Genomic DNA, 21917 nt, shown 5'->3' on the forward strand with positions numbered 1-21917 from the left:
TGTTCCCACAATGTAACTACCATATAGAATAGGGTTGTAGCATAATGATGATGTGCCCAATTTTGCTGCTTACGAAGAACTTCACGAAGTTGTTAAGTTTAAATAGTTCGTGGCAAGAGGTCTGCTCACACCTGCTAAGAATTTATCTTTTTTTTTTTTGTGACTTAAACGGTGGGGATATTTTCCATTTCCTCTGAATTTCCTGTGAGTTATGGCCGGCCATTAACTTGTACCGAATTATATATTTGCTTTGTGGAGTGTAAATAATTTATTATGAATTGTTTGGCTTGCTTTGTGATGATTTCTGTAATAGGTTAGTGAATCAGTCACAATATTAGCAGATTGATAATCTTAACAGGATTATTAATGATATCAGCAGTTGCTTATATTGAAATTGTTAATTGCTATAAAGGATCTTCTGTTTTTATAAGCCATTCAATTCAGAAATAAGTCCTTTCCTTGGACACAATCACCCGATTCACTCCTGGGTGTCGTGAGCTAGGTGAATATGAGCAGCAAGTATTAGGAGACTTGTTAGACGTTTTGTTTAGTCCGGGAAGTAAATCTGATGTTTTTAGTCGTGAGCCGAGTTCCTTACCACCGAGCAGACATTTTGTGACGTTTTGGTAGAGCTCAGCTGCCTCCCTCAGTAACCCTTCCCCACGGAACCATCTCGATCTGAATCATATGATGGACACTTGTGGAACTCTAATCGCAGGAGAGAGACGTGGAAATTTATGTATTTCTAAGCCATATGCTTCAAGTTAGTTTCGTCATGAAACTCTACATTTACAAGAGACTTCAAAGAGAAATATCCATTCTAAAATGCGTTTGATAAGTGATACTCAGCATAGCTCTGTTTAGCATTGAGTCTTGGTGAATACTCTCCACTTTTCTGTAGGCGCCTTGCACTCTCGTTCATCCACTCATCACTAAAATATGTTTTCAGCACTCCAGACTCCCAGTTGTTGGGAAATTCTCCTTACACGGAACCTTACCTTTTTAGAAAATAAGTATTGTTAGTAATATACATGGTGCATGCACAGCTGAAGCAGTACCGAGGATATTTCCCGGCTCGCTAAACATGTTTGAACTCGTGATATTAGTAATGCGTTTTTCCTCACACCAGCCAATCTTGGTAGGTGTTAGGGAGGTATAATAAGAGCAGGTAACGCCTTCACACCCGACCAATCATATATCCAAACACCCGAGCTTCCGTACACACACACACACACACGCCCCTTCCCCTCCCTCCAGGCTACGCATGTTGACAAACTCTCACTCGCTGAATGATTTTGCAGCAGTCACCATTTTTCCGCTTTCATGTTCAACAGATGAGGAGACGGAAGCAGACTAGTCCTGGGGGGCGCTGATGCTCGCACAGTTGTAGTCCTGGGGACACTGATGCTCACACAGTTGTAGTCCTGGGGGACACTGATGCTCACACAGTTGTGGCCCTGGGGACGCTGATGCTCGCACAGTTGCAGTCCTGGAGACACTGATGCTCACACAGATGTGGTCCTGGGGACACTGATGTTCACACAGTTGTAGTCCTGGGGGACACTGATGCTCACACAGTTGATGTCCTGGGGACACTGATGCTCACACAGATGTCGTCCTGGGGACGCTGATGCTCGCACAGTTGTAGTCCTGGGGACACTGATGCTCACACAGTTGTGGTTCTGGGGACACTGATGCTCACACAGTTGTAGTGCTGGGGACACTGATGCTTGCACAGATGTAGTACTGGGGACACCGATGCTCGCACAGTTGTAGTCCTGGTGGACACTGATGCTCACACAGTTGTAGTCCTGGGGGACACTGATGCTCACACAGTTGTAGTCCTGGGGACACTGATGCTCACACAGTTGTAGTCCTGGGGGACACTGATGCTCACACAGTTGTAGTTCTGAGGACACTGATGCTCACACAGTTGTAGTCCTGGGGGACACTGATGCTCACACAGTTGTAGTCCTGGGGACACTGATGCTCACACACTTGTAGTCCTGGGGGACACTGATGCTAACACAGTTGTAGTTCTGAGGACACTGATGCTCACACAGTTGTAGTCCTGGGGGACACTGAGGCTCGCACAGTTGTAGTCCTGGGGACACATGCTTGCACAGTTGTAGTCCTGGGGACACTGATGCTCACACAGTTGTAGTCCTGGGGGACACTGATGCTCACACAGTTGTAGTCCTGGGGGGCACTGATGCTCACACAGTTGTAGTCCTGGGGACACTGATGCTCACACAGTTGTAGTCCTAGGGGACACTGATGCTCACACAGTTGTAGTCCTGGGGGACACTGATGCTCAGACAGTTGTAGTCCTGGGGACACTGATGCTTGCACAGTTGTAGTCCTGGGGGACACTGATGCTAACACAGTTGTAGTTCTGAGGACACTGATGCTCACACAGTTGTAGTCCTGGGGACACATGCTTGCACAGTTGTAGTCCTGGGGACACTGATGCTCACACAGTTGTAGTCCTGGGGGACACTGATGCTCACACAGTTGTAGTCCTGGGGGGCACTGATACTCACACAGTTGTAGTCCTGGGGACACTGATGCTCACACAGTTGTAGTCCTGGGGGACACTGATGCTCACACAGTTGTGGTCCTGGGGACACTGATGCTCACACAGTTGTAGTCCTGGGGGACACTGATGCTCACACAGTTGTAGTCCTGGGGGACACTGATGCTCACACAGTTGTAGTCCTGGGGACACTGATGCTCACACAGTTGTAGTCCTGGGGACACAGATGCTCACACAGTTGTAGCCCTGGGTGAAACTGATGCTCACACAGTTATAGTCCTGGGGGACACTGATGCTCACACAGTTGTAGTCCTGTGGGACACTGATGCTCACACAGTTGTAGTCCTGGGGACGCTGATGCTCACACAGTTGTAGTCCAGGGGACGCTGAAGCTCACACAGATGTAGTCCTGGGGTCACTGATGCTCACACAGTTGTAGTCCTGGAGGACACTGATGCTCACACAGTTGTAGTCCTGGGGACACTGATGCTCACACAGTTGTAGTCCTGGGGACACAGATGCTCACACAGTTGTAGTCCTGGGTGACACTGATGCTCACACAGTTATAATCATGGGGGACACTGATGCTCACACAGTTGTAGTCCTGGGGGACACTGATGCTCACACAGTTGTAGTCCTGGGGGACACTGATGCTCACACAGTTGTAGTCCTGGGGGACACTGATGCTCACACAGTTGTAGTCCTGGGGACACTGATGCTCACACAGTTGTAGTCCTGGGGACACTGATGCTCACACAGTTGAAGTCCTGGGTGAAACTGATGCTCACACAGTTATAGTCCTGGGGGACACTGATGCTCACACAGTTGTAGTCCTGGGGGACACTGATGCTCACACAGTTGTAGTCCTGGGGACACTGATGCTCACACAGTTGTAGTCCTGGGGGACACTGATGCTCACAGAGTTGTAGTCCTGGGAGACACTGATGCTCACACAGTTGTAGTCCTGGGGACACTGATGCTTGCACAGTTGTAGTCCTGGGGGACACTGATGCTCACACAGTTGTAGTCCTGGGGGACACTGATGCTCACACAGTTGTAGTCCTGGGGGCACTGATGCTCACACAGTTGTAGTCCTGGGGGACACTGATGCTCACACAGTTTTTGTCCTGGGGGACACTGATGCTCACACAGTTGTAGTCCTGGGGACAATGATGCTTGCACAGTTGTAGTCCTGGGGTCACTGATGCTCACACAGTTGTAGTCCTGGGGACCCTGTTGCTCACACAGTTGTAGTCCTGGGGGACACTGATGCTCACACAGTTGTAGTCCTGGGGGACACTGATGCTCACACAGTTGTAGTCCTGGGCGCACTAATGCTCACACAGTTGTAGTCCTGGGGGACACTGATGCTCACACAGTTGTAGTCCTGGGGGACACTGATGCTCACACAGTTGTAGTCCTGGGGACACTGATGCTTGCACAGTTGTAGTCCTGGGAACACTGATGCTTGCACAGTTATAGTCCTAGGGACACTGATGCTCACACAGTTGTAGTCCTGGGGACACTGATGCTCACACAGTTGTAGTCCTGGAGGACACTGATGCTCACACAGTTGTAGTTCTGGGAGATACTGATGCTCACACAGTTGTAGTCCTGGGGACACTGATGCTTGCACAGTTGTAGTCCTGGGAACACTAAAGCTCACACAGTTGTAGTCCTGTGGGACACTGATGCTCACACAGTTGTAGCCTTGGGGGACATTGATGCTCACACAGTTGTAGTCCTTGGGACTCTGACGCTCACACAGTTGTATTCCTGGGGACACTGATGCTCACACAGTTGTAGTCCTGGGGACACTGATGCTCACACAGTTGTGGTCCTGGGGGACACTGATGCTCACACAGTTGTAGTCCTAAGGACGCTGATACTCGCACAGTTGTAGTCCTGGGGAACACTGATGCACACACAGTTGTATTCCTGGAGGACACTTTTGCTCACACAGTTGTAGTCCTGAGGACACTGGTGCTCACACAGTTGTAGTCCTCGGGGACACTGATGCTCACACAGTTGTAGTCCTGGGGGCGCTGATGCTCACACACTTGTAGTCCTGGGGACGCTGATGCTCACACAGTTGTAGTCCTGGGGGACACTGATGCTCACACAGTTATAGTCCTGGGGGACACTGAAGCTCACCCAGTTGTAGTCCTGGGGGACACTGATGCTCACACAGTTGTAGTCCTGGGGACACTGATGCTCACACAGTTGTAGTCCTGGGGACGCTGATGCTCACACAGTTGTAGTCCTGGGGGACACTGAAGCTCACCCAGTTGTAGTCCTGGGGGACACTGATGCTCACACAGTTGTAGTCCTGGGGACACTGATGCTCACACAGTTGTAGTCCTGGGGACACTGATGCTCGCACAGTTGTAGTCCTGGGGGACACTGATGCTCACACAGTTATAGTCCTGGGGACACTGATGGTCACACAGTTGTAGTCATGGGAACACTGATGCTCACACAGTTGTAGTCCTGGGGACACTGATGCTCACACAGTTGTAGTCCTGGGGGACACTGATGCTCACACAGTTGTAGTCCTGGGGGACACTGAAGCTCACACAGTTGTAGTCATGGGGACACTGATGCTTGCACAGTTGTAGTCCTGGGGGACAATGATGCTCACACAGTTGTAGTCCTGGGGGACACTGATGCTCACACAGTTGTAGTCCTGGGGACACTGATGCTCACACAGTTATAGTCCTAAGGACACTGATGCTCACACAGTTGTGGTCCTGGGGGACACTCATGCTCACACAGTTGTAGTCCTAAGGACGCTGATACTCGCACAGTTGTAGTCCTGGGGGACACTGATGCTCGCACAATTGCAGTCCTGGGGGACACTGATGCTCACACAGTTGTAGTCCTGGGGGACACTTTTGCTCACACAGTTGTAGTCCTGGGGACACTGGTGCTCACACAGTTGTAGTCCTGGGGGACACTGATGCTCCCACAGTTGTAGTCCTGGGGACGCTGATGCTCACACAGTTGTAGCCCTGGGGACGCTGATGCTCACACAGTTGTAGTCCTGGGGGACACTGAAGATCACACAGTTGTAATCCTGGGGGACACTGATGCTCACACAGTTGTAGTCCTGGGGACACTGATGCTCACACAGTTGTATTCCTGGGGACACTGATGCTCACACAGTTGTAGTCCTGGGTGACACTGATGCTCACACAGTTGTAGTCTTGGGGACACTGATGCTCACACAGTTGTAGTCCTGGGAGACACTGATGCTCGCACAGTTGTAGTCCTGGGGGACACTGATGCTCACACAGTTGTAGTCCTCGGGGACACTGATGCTCACACAGTTGTAGTCCTGGAGACACTGATGCTCACACAGTTGTAGTCCTGGGGACACTGATGCTCACACAGTTGTAGTCCTAGGGGACACTGATGCTCACACAGTTGTAGTCCTGGGGGACACTGATGCTCAGACAGTTGTAGTCCTGGGGACACTGATGCTTGCACAGTTGTAGTCCTGGGGGACACTGATGCTCACACACTTGTAGTCCTGGAGGACACTGATGCTCACACAGTTGTAGTTCTGGGGGATACTGATGCTCACACAGTTGTAGTCCTGGGGACACTGATGCTCACACAGTTGTAGTCCTGGGGACACTGATGCTTGCACAGTTGTAGTCCTGGGGACACTGAAGCTCACACAGTTGTAGTCCTGGGGGACACTGATGCTCACACAGTTGTAGCCCTGGGGGACACTGATGCTCACACAGTTGTAGTCCTGGGGACAGTGATGCTCACACAGTTGTATTCCTGGGGACACTGATGCTCACACACTTGTAGTCCTGGGGACATTGATGCTCACACAGTTGTGGTCCTGGGGGACACTGATGCTCACACAGTTGTAGTCCTAAGGGCGCTGATACTCGCACAGTTGTAGTCCTGGGGAACACTGATGCTCACACAGTTGTAGTCCTCGGGGACACTGATGCTCACACAGTTGTAGTCCTGGGGGCGCTGATGCTCACACAGTTGTAGTCCTGGGGACACTGATGCTCACACAGTTGTAGTCCTGGGAGACACTGATGCTCGCACATTTGTAGTCCTGGGGGACACTGATGCTCACACAGTTGTATTCCTGGGGACACTGATGCTCACACAGTTGTAGTCCTGGGTGACACTGATGCTCACACAGTTGTAGTCTTGGGGACACTGATGCTCACACAGTTGTAGTCCTGGGAGACACTGATGCTCGCACAGTTGTAGTCCTGGGGGACACTGATGCTCACACAGTTGTACTCCTGGGGGACACTGATGCTCACACAGTTGTAGTCCTGGAGACACTGATGCTCACACAGTTGTAGTCCTGGGGACACTGATGCTCACACAGTTGTAGTCCTAGGGGACACTGATGCTCACACAGTTGTAGTCCTGGGGGACACTGATGCTCAGACAGTTGTAGTCCTGGGGACACTGATGCTTGCACAGTTGTAGTCCTGGGGGACACTGATGCTCACACACTTGTAGTCCTGGAGGACACTGATGCTCACACAGTTGTAGTTCTGGGGGATACTGATGCTCACACAGTTGTAGTCCTGGGGACACTGATGCTCACACAGTTGTAGTCCTGGGGACACTGATGCTTGCACAGTTGTAGTCCTGTGGACACTGAAGCTCACACAGTTGTAGTCCTGTGGGACACTGATGCTCACACAGTTGTAGCCCTGGGGGACACTGATGCTCACACAGTTGTAGTCCTGGGGACAGTGATGCTCACACAATTGTATTCATGGGGACACTGATGCTCACACACTTGTAGTCCTGGGGACATTGATGCTCACACAGTTGTGGTCCTGGTGGACACTGATGCTCACACAGTTGTAGTCCTAAGGGCGCTGATACTCGCACAGTTGTAGTCCTGGGGAACACTGATGCTCACACAGATGTATTCCTGGGGGACACTTTTGCTCACAGAGTTGTAGTCCTGTGGACACTGGTGCTCACACAGTTGTAGTCCTCGGGGACACTGATGCTCACACAGTTGTAGTCCTGGGGGCGCTGATGCTCACAAAGTTGTAGTCCTGGGAGACACTGATGCTCGCACAGTTGTAGTCCTGGGGGACACTGATGCTCACACAGTTGTAGTCCTGGGGACACTGATGCTCACACAGTTGTAGTCCTGGGGACACTGATGCTCACACAGTTGTAGTCCTGGGGGACACTGATGCTCACACAGTTGTAGTCCTGGGGGACACTGATGCTCACACAGTTGTAGTCCTGGGGACACTGATGCTTGCACAGTTGTAGTCCTGGGGGATAATGATGCTCACACAGTTGTAGTCCTGGGGGACACTGATGCTCACACAGTTGTAATCCTGGGGACACTGATGCTCACACAGTTGTAGTCCTGGGGGACACTGATGCTCACACAGTTTTAGTCCTGGGGATAATGATGCTCACACAGATTTAGTCCTGGGGACACTGATGCTCACACAGTTGTAGTCCTGGGGACACTGATGCTTGCACAGTTGTAGTCCTGAGGGATAATGATGCTCACACAGTTGTAGTCCTGGGGGACACTGATGCTCACACAGTTGTAGTCCTGGGGACACTGATGTTCACACAGTTGTAGTCCTGGGGACACTGATGCTCACACAGTTGTAGTCCTGGGGGACACTGATGCTCACACTCACACAGTTGTAGTCCTGGGGACACTGATGCTCACACAGTTGTAGTCCTGGGTGACACTGATGCTCACACAGTTGTAGTCCTGGGGACACTGATGCTCACACAGTTGTAGTCCTGGGGACACTGATGCTCACATTCACACAGTTGTAGTCCTGGGGACACTGATGCTCACACAGTTGTAGTCCTGGGTGACACTGATGCTCACACAGTTGTAGTCCTGGGGACACTGATGCTCACACAGTTGTAGTCCTGGGAGACACTGATGCTCGCACAGTTGTAGTCCTGGGGGACACTGATGCTCACACAGTTATAGTCCTGGGGGACACTGATGCTCACACAGTTGTAGTCCTGGGGACACTGATGCTCACACAGTTGTAGTCCTGGGGACACTGATGCTCACACAGTTGTAGTCCTGGGGGACACTGATGCTCACACAGTTGTAGTCTTGGGGGACACTGATGCTCACACAGTTGTAGTCCTGGGGACACTGATGCTCACACAGTTGTAGTCCTGGGGACACTGATGCTCACACAGTTGTAGTCCTGGGGGACACTGATGCTCAGACAGTTTTAGTCCTGGGGGATAATGATGCTCACACAGTTTTAGTCCTGGGGACACTGATGCTCACACAGTTGTAGTCCTGGGGACACTGATGCTTGCACAGTTGTAGTCCTGGGGGATAATGATGCTCACACAATTGTAGTCCTGGGGGACACTGATGCTCACACAGTTGTAGTCCTGGGGACACTGATTCTCACACAGTTGTAGTCCTGGGGACACTGATGCTCACACTCACACAGTTGTAGTCCTGGGGACACTGATGCTCACATAGTTGTAGTCCTGGGAGACACTGATGCTCGAACAGTTGTAGTCCTGGGGGACACTGATGCTCACACAATTGTAGTCCTGGGGGACACTGATGCTCACACAGTTGTAGTCCTGGGGACACTGATGCTCACACAGTTGTAGTCCTGGGGACACTGATGCTCACACAGTTGTAGTCCTGGGGGACACTGATGCTCACACAGTTGTAGTCCTGGGGGACACTGATGCTCACACAGTTGTAGTCCTGGGGACACTGATGCTTGCACAGTTGTAGTCCTGGGGACAATGATGCTCACACAGTTGTAGTCCTGGGGGACACTGATGCTCACACAGTTGTAGTCCTGGGGACACTGATGCTCACACAGTTGTAGTCCTGGGGGACAGTGATGGTCACACAGTTTTGGTCCTGGGGGACACTGATGCTTACACAGTTGTAGTCCTAAGGACACTGATACTCGCACAGTTGTAGTCCTGGGGGACACTTTTGCTCACACAGTTGTAGTCCTGGGGACACTGGTGCTCACACAGTTGTAGTCCTGGGGACGCTGATGCTCACACAGTTGCAGTCCTGGGGACGCTGATGCTCACACAGTTGTAGTCCTGGGGACGCTGATGCTCACACAGTTGTAGTCCTGGGGGACACTGAAGCTCACACAGTTGCAGTCCTTGGGGACACTGATGCTCACACAGTTGTAGTCCTGGGGACACTGATGCTCACACAGTTGTAGTCCTGGGGACACTGATGCTGACACAGTTGTATTCCTTGGTGACACTGATGCTCACACAGTTGTAGTCCTGGGGACACTGATGCTCACACAGTTGTAGTCCTGGGAGACACTGATGCTCGCACAGTTGTAGCCCTGGGGGACGCTGATGCTCACACAGTTATATTCCTGGGGACAATGATGTTCACACATTTGTAGTCCTGGGGACACTGATGCTCACACAGTTGTAGTCCTGGGGACGCTGATGCTCACACAGTTGTAATCCTGGGGGACACTGATGCTCACACAGTTGTAGTCCTGGGGGACACTGATGCTCACACAGTTGTAGTCCTGGGGACACTGATGCTTGCACAGTTGTAGTCCTGGGGGACACTGATGCTCACACAGTTGTTGTCCTGGGGGACACTGATGCTCACACAGTTGTAGTCCTGGGGGACACTGATGCTCACATAGTTGTAGTCCTGGGGGACACTGATGCTCACACAGTTGTAGTCCTAGGGACATTGATGCTCACACATTTGTAGTCCTTTGGGACACTGATGCTCACACAGTTGTGGTCCTTGGGACACTGATGCTCACACAGTTGTAGTCCTGGAGGACACTGATGCTCACACAGTTGTAGTCCTGGGGACACTGATGCTCACACAGTTGTAGTCCTGGGGGACACTGATGCTCACACAGTTGTAGTCCTGGGGGACACTGATGCTCACACAGTTGTAGTCCTGGGGGACACTGATGCTCACACAGTTGTAGTCCTGGGGACACTGATGCTTGCACAGTTGTAGTCCTGTGGGACACTGATGCTCACACACTTGTAGTCCTGGGGACACTGATGCTCACACAGTTGTAGTCCTGGGGGACACTGATGCTCACACAGTTGTAGTCCTGGGGGACACTGATGCTCACACAGTTGTAATCCTGGGGACACTGATGCTTGCACAGTTGTAGTCCTGGGGGACACTGATGCCTACACAGTTGTAGTCCTGGGGAACACTGATGCTCACACAGTTGTAGTCCTGGGGACACTGATGCTCACACAGTTGTAGTTCTGGGGGACACTGATGCTCGCACAGTTGTAGTCCTGGGGGACACTGATGCTCACACAGTTGTAGTCCGGGGGGACACTGATGCTCACACAGTTGTTGTCCTGGGGACACTGATGCTCACACAGTTGTTGTCCCGGGGGACACTGATGCTCACACAGTTGTAGTCCTGGGGGACACTGATGCTCACACAGTTGTAGTCCTGGGGGACACTGATGCTCACACAGTTGTAGTCCTGGGGGACACTGATGCTCACACAGTTGTAGTCCTGGGGGATACTGATGCTCACACAGTTTAGTCCTGGGGGACACTGATGCTCACACAGTTGTAGTCCTGGGGGACACTGATGCTCACACAGTTGTAGTCCTGGGGACACTGATGCTTGCACAGTTGTACATAAGAACATAAGAAAGGAGGAACACTGCAGGAGGCCTGTTGGCCCATACTAGGCAGGTCCTTTACATTTCATCCCACTAACAAAACATTTGCCCAACCGAATTTTCAATGCCACCCAAGAAATAAGCTCTGATGTGAAAGTCACACTCAAATCCAACCCCTCCCACTCATGTACTTATCCAAGCTAAATTTGAAACTACACAAAGTCCCAGCCTCAATAACCCAACTAGATAGACTGTTCCATTCATCAACTACCCTATTTCCAAACCAATACTTTCCTATGTCCTTTCTAAATCTAAACTTATCCAATTTAAATCCATTACTGCGGGTTCTCTCTTGGAGAGACATCCTCAAGACCTTATTAATATCCCCTTTATTAATATCTATCTTCCACTTATACACTTCGATCAGGTCTCCCCTCATTCTTCGTCTAGCAAGTGAATGTAACTTAAGAGTCTTCAATCTTTCTTCATAAGGAAGATTTCTAATGCTATGTATTAATTTAGTCATCCTACGCTGAATGTTTTCTAACGAATTTATGTCCATTCTGTAATATGGAGACCAGAACTGAGCTGCATAATCTAGGTGAGGCCTTACTAATGATGTATAAAGCTGCAGTATGACCTCTGGACTTCTGTTGCTTACACTTCTTGATATAAATCCCAGTAATCTATTTGCCTTATTACGTACGCTTAGGCATTGCTGTCTTGGTTTAAGGTTGCTGCTCACCATAACCCCCAAGTCCTTTTCGCAATCTGTATGGCTAAGTTCTACATCATTTAACTTATAAGTACTAGGGTTATAGGCACTCCCAAGCTTCAGAACCTTGCATTTATCTACATTGAACTGCATCTGCCACTTTTCTGACCAAGAATAGAGTTTGTTTAAATCCTCCTGAAGTTCCATAACATCTACGTTTGAATCAATTATCCTACCTATCTTCGTGTTATCGACGAATTTGCTCATATCACTAGTAATTCCCTTATCAAGATCATTGATATATATTATAAACAACAACGGGCCCAAGACTGATCCCTGTGGAACGCCACTTGTTACAGATCCCCAATCGGATTTAACCCCATTTATGGACACTCTCTGCTTCCTGTCAGTGAGCCATGACTCGATCCACGAGAGCACTTTTCCCCCAGTGCCATGAGCTGCCACTTTCTTTAACAGTCTATGGTGCGGAACTCTATCAAAAGCTTTACTAAAATCTAAGTAAATAATATCGTGGTCAACAGCCTCAAAAGCTTTACTGAAGAAAGTTAATAAATTAGTTAGACAAGACCGGCCTCTTGTGAATCCATGCTGAGTATCATTAATCAAGCTATGCTTATCGAGATGGCTTCTTATAATCTCAGCTATAATTGACTGTAGTAATTTGCCTACAATTGAGGGGGACACTGATGCTCACACAGTTGTAGTCCTGGGGGACACTGATGCTCACACAGTTGTAATCCTGGGGGACACTGATGCTCAAACAGTTGTAGTCCTGGGGGACACTGATACTCACACAGTTGTAGTCCTGGGGGACACTGATGCTCACACAGTTGTAGTCCTGGGGGACACTGATGCTCACACAGTTGTAGTCCTGGGGGACACTGATGCTCACATAGTTGTAGTCCTGGGGGACACTGATGCTCACACAGTTGTAGTCCTGGGGACACTGATGCTCACACAGTTGACACGCAAAACTGCAGAAAAATAATTTCCGTTCCAGCTCAATTCACGTACGAACAACAACGAGCAAAAACATCTCTGATTTTATGATTGGATTCGCTTTATTTGAAAATTACTCTGTTTTTATGTCATCCTTCAAAATTCACTCGTTGATAAAACTGACAGAGTTACACGCTAGTGAGTTTTCCATCGTGCCCATGAAACTGCTCTAAAACGGTTTATTTAGATTTAATGCAAGATTGAAAAATTATTTTTTTTCCGAGGCTAAACATATGATATTCACTTTAGTTTTAGCTGTGGTAGTTAGCCTTTATGTTATTAATATTTTGATACAGTGGTTCTGTGGAAGCGATAATTCGATTGACTAAGAACTCGTCAGAGAGAGAGATAGAGAGAGAGAGAGAGAGAGAGAGAGAGAGAGAGAGAGAGAGAGAGAGAGAGAGAGAGAGAGAGAGAGAGAGAGAGAGAGAGAGAGAGAGAGAGAGAGAGAGAGAGAGAGAGAGAGAGAGAGAATAAATGAATGAATGAAACAGCCAAGTAGGCAAAGGTCCCAACTAGCTGTCGTCTAGTCTTAAGTACTTATACACCGACCTCTGTAAGAGGTACTAAAACCAGACGATGTACTCTCACATGCGTGTACCTCACGCGTCAGACACTAACTTTAGGAGTCACACTAGAAGCAAGACGACTAATAGCCATTTCTTAGCAAGAATGTCTCTATCTACATGCATTCTTTAGACAGCTGGTGGATATACAGCAGATTTTCACAATGATTTAAATACAGTATATAAACAAGATGTAGAAGACAAATATTTTATATATTTAAATGCAGGAAAATATAAAAAGGTAAAATTTGATAAATCAGGGAAGCAGCGCTATTGTTTCCGGCGAAATTAAATAAATTGTTAAGTAATTGTAATAAATTAAAAAAAAAATCTTAGATCACAGTACTATTACCGTATTTTCCGGCATATAAGGCGCACTTTTTTCCCGCAGGAAGTCTTGGGAAGTGAGCCTGCGCCTTATATGCTCAAGATCAGAGTCAAGCATAAGCTTTGGGTTACACTTTAGCAGTTGTTTACCAGCATTATATTACAACTGCATCAAAACATCGTCTTACATGCTTTATAGTCTCGTGCGCCTTATATGCCGGAAAATATTGTATATATTTTTAACTGATAAAGACAGCTGTTGGTGTTGCTTAGTCATCAGTTCATTATCCACATGACAGACGACCCTTTCATGTTTCCTGGTGAACGAACAGTGGCGGAGCAAAGGCAAGGTTTGAGTAGGGGGCTTCAGCCCCCGACAATTTTCATTACCACCTCTATAGCCTCCAAATAAAACAAATAAAAGTAGTAATAATAAAAACGTGTACTTCAAAACACGTTTCCTAGCCCCCAGTATAGAAATTCTTGTGCCGTCCCTACGAACGCAGGAACATCAAATAATGGAACTGGATTGGTCTGCAAATGCCTTTAAGATGTTGTCAGTGACAGTTGCGGTGGATACCTTCATTAACGACATTTCTCCCACACGCAGGGCCTAATAATCTTCCTGTGTGGGCGAAACGCTCGCCATGCCATGAAGGTGAATACTGTATCGTAGTGTTATTCATCCAATACAGCTATCGAAAGAGATTTAAATAAGCAAACATGTTTTTCAAATCTTTACTAAATCAATAAACAAGAGTCACTTCTAACAAAGGTACATTGGTCGCCATAATCCCGCTATTGCCAGATTATGGAGATCTCTCGTATATATACTGGCTCCCTTACCTTCGTGTGTTAGTGTGTCTAGGTAATAATTCAAATCGGACCGAAACGTTGTCACAAGTCTGTCTCTCCTATGTGCAGGTTATTTGTATATGTTTCAGCCGCGGTGTTGTGCCTTTTTTGTTCTTTATTGCACTGGTATTTTACAAAGAGCAAGATCCAAAATCCTTATGGGTCATTCTGCGAGAAGAGATGTTGATGCTCGATTTTCGGTCCTCTGACGGCGCCACGGTTTTGGACTGGGCTGTTCTCCATACCACGGACACCCAACTTATACATTCAACTGATAGGAGAGATTAAGGAACAAACGCCCATAACAGATCTCGTTTCGCAAAGAATACAAAATCTCTGTATCCAAAACACTGCCTGACGATTGCTAACTACAGAGCGGCAGCCGTCCAAATGATGCGTACAGACATTTGTAATGTTAACTGACTGGAGGTTTTATATACGAGAAAAAAGAGGTTTACGGTAATGGCGGCATGTTAGCCACTCCCTCGCCCTCCGCCACGACACACATGAGCCGGTCATCTTATGAATATAACTCTCCTCACGTTAGTTTTTCTTCTGGGATGCGGTGTAGCGTCTGCTGCCTGTGATCACCGACAACCAAAAAAAGCAGACACTGAACCAGCATATTTAATAAGAGAACTATCGTCCGTATGTAAGCCAGTCTGTGCTCCAACTACAACATTGGTCAGTTATATTATAGGCTTAAGCTAATTTCTCTACGTACGCTATTTAAGCGGAGTTGTTATGTTAGTTAAGGTCAGGTCATATTGGGTCAAATCAAGTTCAGTTAGGTTAAGGTCAGGGTGCCTTGATGATGGTGAAAGCCTCATGATTCAGATAATAGGAACCACCTCCCCTTCCTTGGAAGAAATGTAACTGCTACCCATTCCATAGGCACTATGTGACCTTTACGGGTTAATCGTTTCCCTCTTTGAATGTATCTATAGTAATAGATGAGACGTCAGGAATGCAGGGGCTACTCTTCGGGGATAGAAGGGATAGTTTTCAGGGGATGGAGGGTTTAGTCTTCAGGGATGGAAAGATGAGGCTTCAAGTAACCCAAATTTATTACTCCAAGTTTTTCGTCTTCCGAGTTAGCTAGTTAGGTCTACGATCTAAGGAAGACACGGCTCTCATTATTCTGCAGTCGACCTATGCATGAATGTTAAGGATACGTTAATTGTAAAGATAATGATTGACGCAAGTTCTCGATGTATATACACTGTGAGATGCACACCACTCTATGTATATATATACTCTGTGAGATGCACACCACTCTATGTATATGCAATATGAGTTGCACACCTCTCTCTGAATAGATACTGAGAGATATACACCACTCTATGTGTATACTCTGTGAGATATACACCTCTCTGTGTGTATATATACAGAGTGAGATACACACCTCTCTGTGTAAATATACGATGTGAGATGCATGCCTCTCAGTGTATATACACTGTTCGATGCATACCCCTTAGTGTATATACGCTGCTGCACCCTGATTTCTTTGATGGAGCCCCGAGAAAAAGACTGCTTATTACCAAGGAGTCAGTTAGCGTCGCTCCGATGCGTAAGCTTAGAAGCCCTTCACCTCCGACTCCCACTCCACGCCAAGGTAATTGGTTCGAATTTTATGATTACAGCATTCCTCTATACTCTAGCGGCCTGAGTTAATAAAGGCTGGGCAGTAGGTACGCCAGAAGCCTGTCATTAGCACGCATGATGTAGATAAGAGGATTTGTGGATGCTGTGTCTGATGATAGACGCCTCTTAATGTATGCAAATGGTAGGCAATAAAGATATCTCTGGTCATAAGGGTTCCAGTGATATAATAGGCATGTTTGGTGTTAACGCCCCCCATTTTATATTTTGGCCATGATTGCGCTCATGCTTTCATTTGCGGTCGTTCCTGCATATGTGTGTGTGGCAGTATGTTTGTCGGCCTGATTGTTTTCTGAATGCGGGTTACATCAGGTTTGTCGGAATGTTTGTTTCTGTGTGTGTGTGTGTGTGTGTGTGTGTGTGTGTGTGTGTGTGTGTGTGTGTGTGTGTGTGTGTGTGTGTGTGTATCAGATTGTTTGTCGGTCCTCTTTTCAAAAGTATGTAATTCGTAGATGCAAGAATGTGTAGATTTGTTGGAATGTCGAGGTACAAACCAGTTCACATGTGTGACAACATACTTGTGACAACTAGACTAGTATGTAGATACATCTGTGTGCACAGCAATATACTAGAATATGATCTCTAGTAAATCCTAGGCTTTTAGTTATTATCCATGAAGGATAATATTGACTGAACATCCAGTACTCTCCAATCTTTATTGTTAATTTGTTATCTGCAGTTCTAAATCAATTTTAAGCTTTCCTAACAAATTCTCTAAGGCTTAATCAAATGCAAAATGGGAGTTGACACGGTTACTTTTTGCTGTGTTTCTGGGGGATTCTAAAGTAAAGTTGCGAAAGTCAGTGGACGAGTTTGGGAGGGTGTGTAAAGGTAGAAAGTTGAAAGTGATTATAAATAAGAGTAAGTTTGTGAGGGTAACAAACGATTTAGATAAAGAAAATTTGGATATCACATTGGAGGGAGTATGGAAGATGTGAATGTTTTCAGATATTTGGGAGTTGACTTGTCGGAGTGGCTAATTTATTGCTGGCCATCCGGCTGTTGCAAGCCCCTCTTGATAATATTATGTAGAGGGGTAAGACACAAGTGTCTATATCTCCGAAACGTTCCGCCTACAGAGTAGGCTTCTTTAGATGACTATATATGGAGACAGCAGGAACAATGGAGAAGTAATGATAACGTTCACAGTCCACCAATCTTGATGGGGACTGACCACCTTAGAACTTTCCACTACCATTGTCTTCACATCGACCAGAGGTTCCAGACGAGCAGAGCTGTGTAAACATCGTTAAATTAGCCAGTTAAAACACTTTCTTTATCATTTAATTAGGAGTGAGTAAAAAGTGAGTGTCTGTGAATAAGTTATCAGACAATGTAAGTTATCTTACCTATATAACTTGTAAGTTAAACTAACATATATAATTCATGAAAACAAAGTGAAAAAAATTCCACTCAAGTAGAGAAGTAAGTCAATCTTACAGTGAAAAATGGGATCATGAATTTTTTAGATATTCAAGAGAGAGAGAGAGAGAGAGAGAGAGAGAGAGAGAGAGAGAGAGAGAGAGAGAGAGAGAGAGAGAGAGAGAGAGAGAGAGAGAGAGAGAGAGAGAGAGAGAGAGAGAGAGAGAGAGAGAGAGAGTGAGAGAGAGAATGGAGAAGAGGGAGAGACAGAGAGGGTGGGAAGGGTAAGGAGAAAGAATTAGAGGCAGAAAGGTGAAGAAGAGGGTGAGGATGGATAGGGAAGACGGTGGTGGTGTTCTGAGTCTTCGGAAGACGGTAAGTGTCTCCTGACGTGAGTTTTCGCCAGATGACGACCTGATCAGTGATGCAGCATCCGTGGTTAAGCAAAGCAACCGGTGGTGTACTGATGTTTGTTATCAGTGGCTCAGCAACCCTGGAGTATTGACGTTTGGAATCAGTAGGTAAGGAACCTTGGTTTACCGTTGTTGTATACCTGGAGCTTACCTGGAGGGTATTCCGGGGATCAACGTCCCCGCGGCCCGGTCCACGACCAGGCCTTCCGGTGGATCAGGACCTGATCAACCAGACTGTTACTGCTGGCCGCACGCAGTCCAACGTACGAACCACAGCCCGGCTGATCCGGCACTTACTTTAGATATCTATCCAGCTAACTCTAAAGACAACAGGGGTCTATTGGTAATTTCCCTTATGGTTGGTGGGAGGCTGTTGAACAGTCTTGGGCCCCGGACACTTATTGTGTCTTCTCTTAGTGTACAAGTGGCGCCCTTACTTTCCACTGGGGGTATGTTGCATCGCCTGCCAAAGCTTTCGATTTCGTAGGGAGTGATTTCTGTGTGCATATTAGAGACCAGTCCCTCGAGAATCTTCCAGGTATAGATTATATATCTCTCTCATCTGCGCTCCAGTGAGTACAAGTCATGTGCTTTCAGGCGTTCCCAGTAGTTAAGATTTTTGATGGAATTTATATGTGCAGTAAAGGTTCTCTGTACATTCTCTAGTTCTGCAATTTCACCTGCTTTGACTGGGGATGTTAATGTACAGCAGTATTCCAGCCTAGAGAGAATAAGTGATTGAAAAAGGATCATCATTGGCTTAGCATCTCTTGTCTTGAATGTTCTCATTATCCATCCTATCAGTTTCCTAGCAGATGTGATAGTGGCATTGTTGTGGTCCTTGAAGGTGAGATCTTCAGACATTAATTACTTTTGATTAGAGTTTGTAGTATACTCTGTTCTAGTTATTATCTCCTCCAGTTTTCATAACGGAGTAGTTGGAATTTGTCTTCATTGAACATCATATTCTTCTCTGTTGCCCAATGGAAAATTACCCGATTAAAATATAATCCAAACATACTAACATCATTCCGATTACTTTGAGGTCTGATCATTTCATGTCGCGTTATTCGATAACCGATCATTATATACTTCCGTTATTTATATAACTGCGAAAAATCTGAGGAGAATGGCCACAACACTGAGGAGAGTTGCCAGCAACACTGAGGAGAGTTGCCAGCAACACTGAGGAGAGTTGCCAGCAACACTGAGGAGAGTTGCCAGCAACACTGAGGAGAATGGCCACAACACTGAGGAGAGTTGCCAGCAACACTGAGGAGAGTTGCCAGCAACACTGAGGAGAGTTGCCAGCAACACTGAGGAGAGTTGCCAGCAACACTGAGGAGAGTTGCCAGCAACACTGAGGAGAGTTGCCAGCAACACTGAGGAGAGTTGCCAGCAACACTGAGGAGAGTTGCCAGCTGAGGAGAGTTGCCAGCAACACTGAGGAGAGTTGCCAGCAACACTGAGGAGAGTTGCCAGCAACACTGAGGAGAGTTGCCAGCAACACTGAGGAGAGTTGCCAGCAACACTGAGGAGAGTTGCCAGCAACACTGAGGAGAGTTGCCAGCAACACTGAGGAGAGTTGCCAGCAACACTGAGGAGAGTTGCCAGCAACACTGAGGAGAGTTGCCAGCAACACTGAGGAGAGTTGCCAGCAACACTGAGGAGAGTTGCCAGCAACACTGAGGAGAGTTGCCAGCAACACTGAGGAGAGTTGCCAGCAACACTGAGGAGAGTTGCCAGCAACACTGAGGAGAGTTGCCAGCAACACTGAGGAGAGTTGCCAGCAACACTGAGGAGAGTTGCCAGCAACACTGAGGAGAGTTGCCAGCAACACTAAGGAGAATAGCGATAAAACTGAAAGTGACAAGAAATTTGATAAATTAATTTCACACAACATTCAGTTTTACAGCAACATGACAAGCTCTTCTTTTTTCTTTGACGCTGCTGTTATGTTCCTCAATATTATTATTCTACATTGTGCTAGAACAACTGAAAACGTATATATATATATATATATATATATATATATATATATATATATATATATATATATATATATATATATATATATATATATATATATATATATATATATATATATATATATATATATATATATATAAATACATATATATATATATATATATATATATATATATATATATATATATATATATATATATATATATATATATATATATATACAAAGATATATACAAAGAGACGAGAAATGTCAACAAATATCTAGCACAACAACCTGTAATAGCTATCTAGATACGGCAATAAAAAAATAATAGCCATTAAAATACAATTAAAAATGTGAAAAAGGACAAAATGTCTGGGTTTCCTGAATTGAGGCGGTAATTAAGGTGATGGAGGGGGGTGGGCGAGTATTGAGCAATCCCGATCATTCTCATTAGCTCCGGCCAGAGTCACCGAATCTTTCCCAACTAACCTTGCAATATTCCTCTGAAGAAAGGAGGGGAATTCCATTTACCCTGGCCTTTAGAAAATGAAAAATATTTACAGGATTTTTTTCTTTTTTTTTATGTTTGAAAGTTACTAACTCAATGATAAATGTTTACATCAAACTTTCCTGCCTTGCTGCCCTAATTCACACGGAATATACGTGTATTTGCGGCGAAGCGCAAGCAGACCAATACGGTCTACATCAGTGGTTCCCAAACTTTTTCAGCTTGTTACCCAATTTAACATGCCACATAAAGCATGTTACCCCTTTCACAAAATGTTGTTATTATTGATATATATGACTAAACGTGAACGTATACAGCCTCGCATACTCTGCTAATCCTAGCAAAACCATTGAAAACGTAAGAACCACACATACATTATATATAACATTAATAATAGCTACAAATTCACAGTAACAGTGGGTAAATACTAACTATATACTGCACAGGGCAGTACACATACATACCAGCTTATGTCTACCTCGGCTGATGCTCACAGATAAACTGACAGTGTGAAATAGAGGCAGCCTCAGGAAGTGAGTGACGCGTACTGGACAGGTCGATATGGGCTACTGAGTGACTTTTGTCCTGAAGCATACTTGTCAAAATGCTTTTGGGTTTCCACACACTTAGCTATATATTTCTTCTTTTCAAATATTGTATATTAGTTTTTGATGTTTATTGTTATTTGGTTTAACTTTATTACTTACTTATAATAGGTTTACTTTACAACTTTATATACTAAGACAAAGTTAACAATCCTCATACCGGGTACCGCATTGTTTTCTTGATTTTCAGAATTCATAACTTTTTTCTGTCACCCCTCCATTACCCCCCAAAAATGGTTAAATTACCCCCAGGGGGTAATTTACCCCCAGTTTGGGAACCACTGGTCTACATGGTCTTAACTGTTCCAAAACCAAGGGCTGGTATGCAAGACACAATGAGGTCAACGACATCATTAAGAGAACCCTTGCTACAGCTGGATGCCCAGCCGAGAGGGAGCCCCGATCACTAGCAGCCAACAATACCCACAACCCAGCAAACCGCCCCGACGGGATCACCATCTATCCTTGGAAGAATGCCAAGCTCTTAGCATGGGTCTATACCTGTGTGTCCACACTAGCTGACACCTATATCCATCACAGTGTGGAGCGACAGGGAGGAGCTGCTGACCACAGGGAGGAGTACAAGATCAGCAAGTACAGGGACATAAGCCAACAGTATCAATTTGTCCCAGTGGGATCAGAGACCTTGGGATCATGGGGAAAAAATGCCACACGTTTCCTTAAAGAATTGGGTTCAAGACTCATCGACACCACCAGGGACCCAAGGGCAGCCACT

The sequence above is a fragment of the Cherax quadricarinatus genome, chromosome 20 (assembly GCF_038502225.1).
Source record: "Cherax quadricarinatus isolate ZL_2023a chromosome 20, ASM3850222v1, whole genome shotgun sequence".
NCBI classification, from domain to species: Eukaryota; Metazoa; Arthropoda; class Malacostraca; order Decapoda; family Parastacidae; genus Cherax; species Cherax quadricarinatus.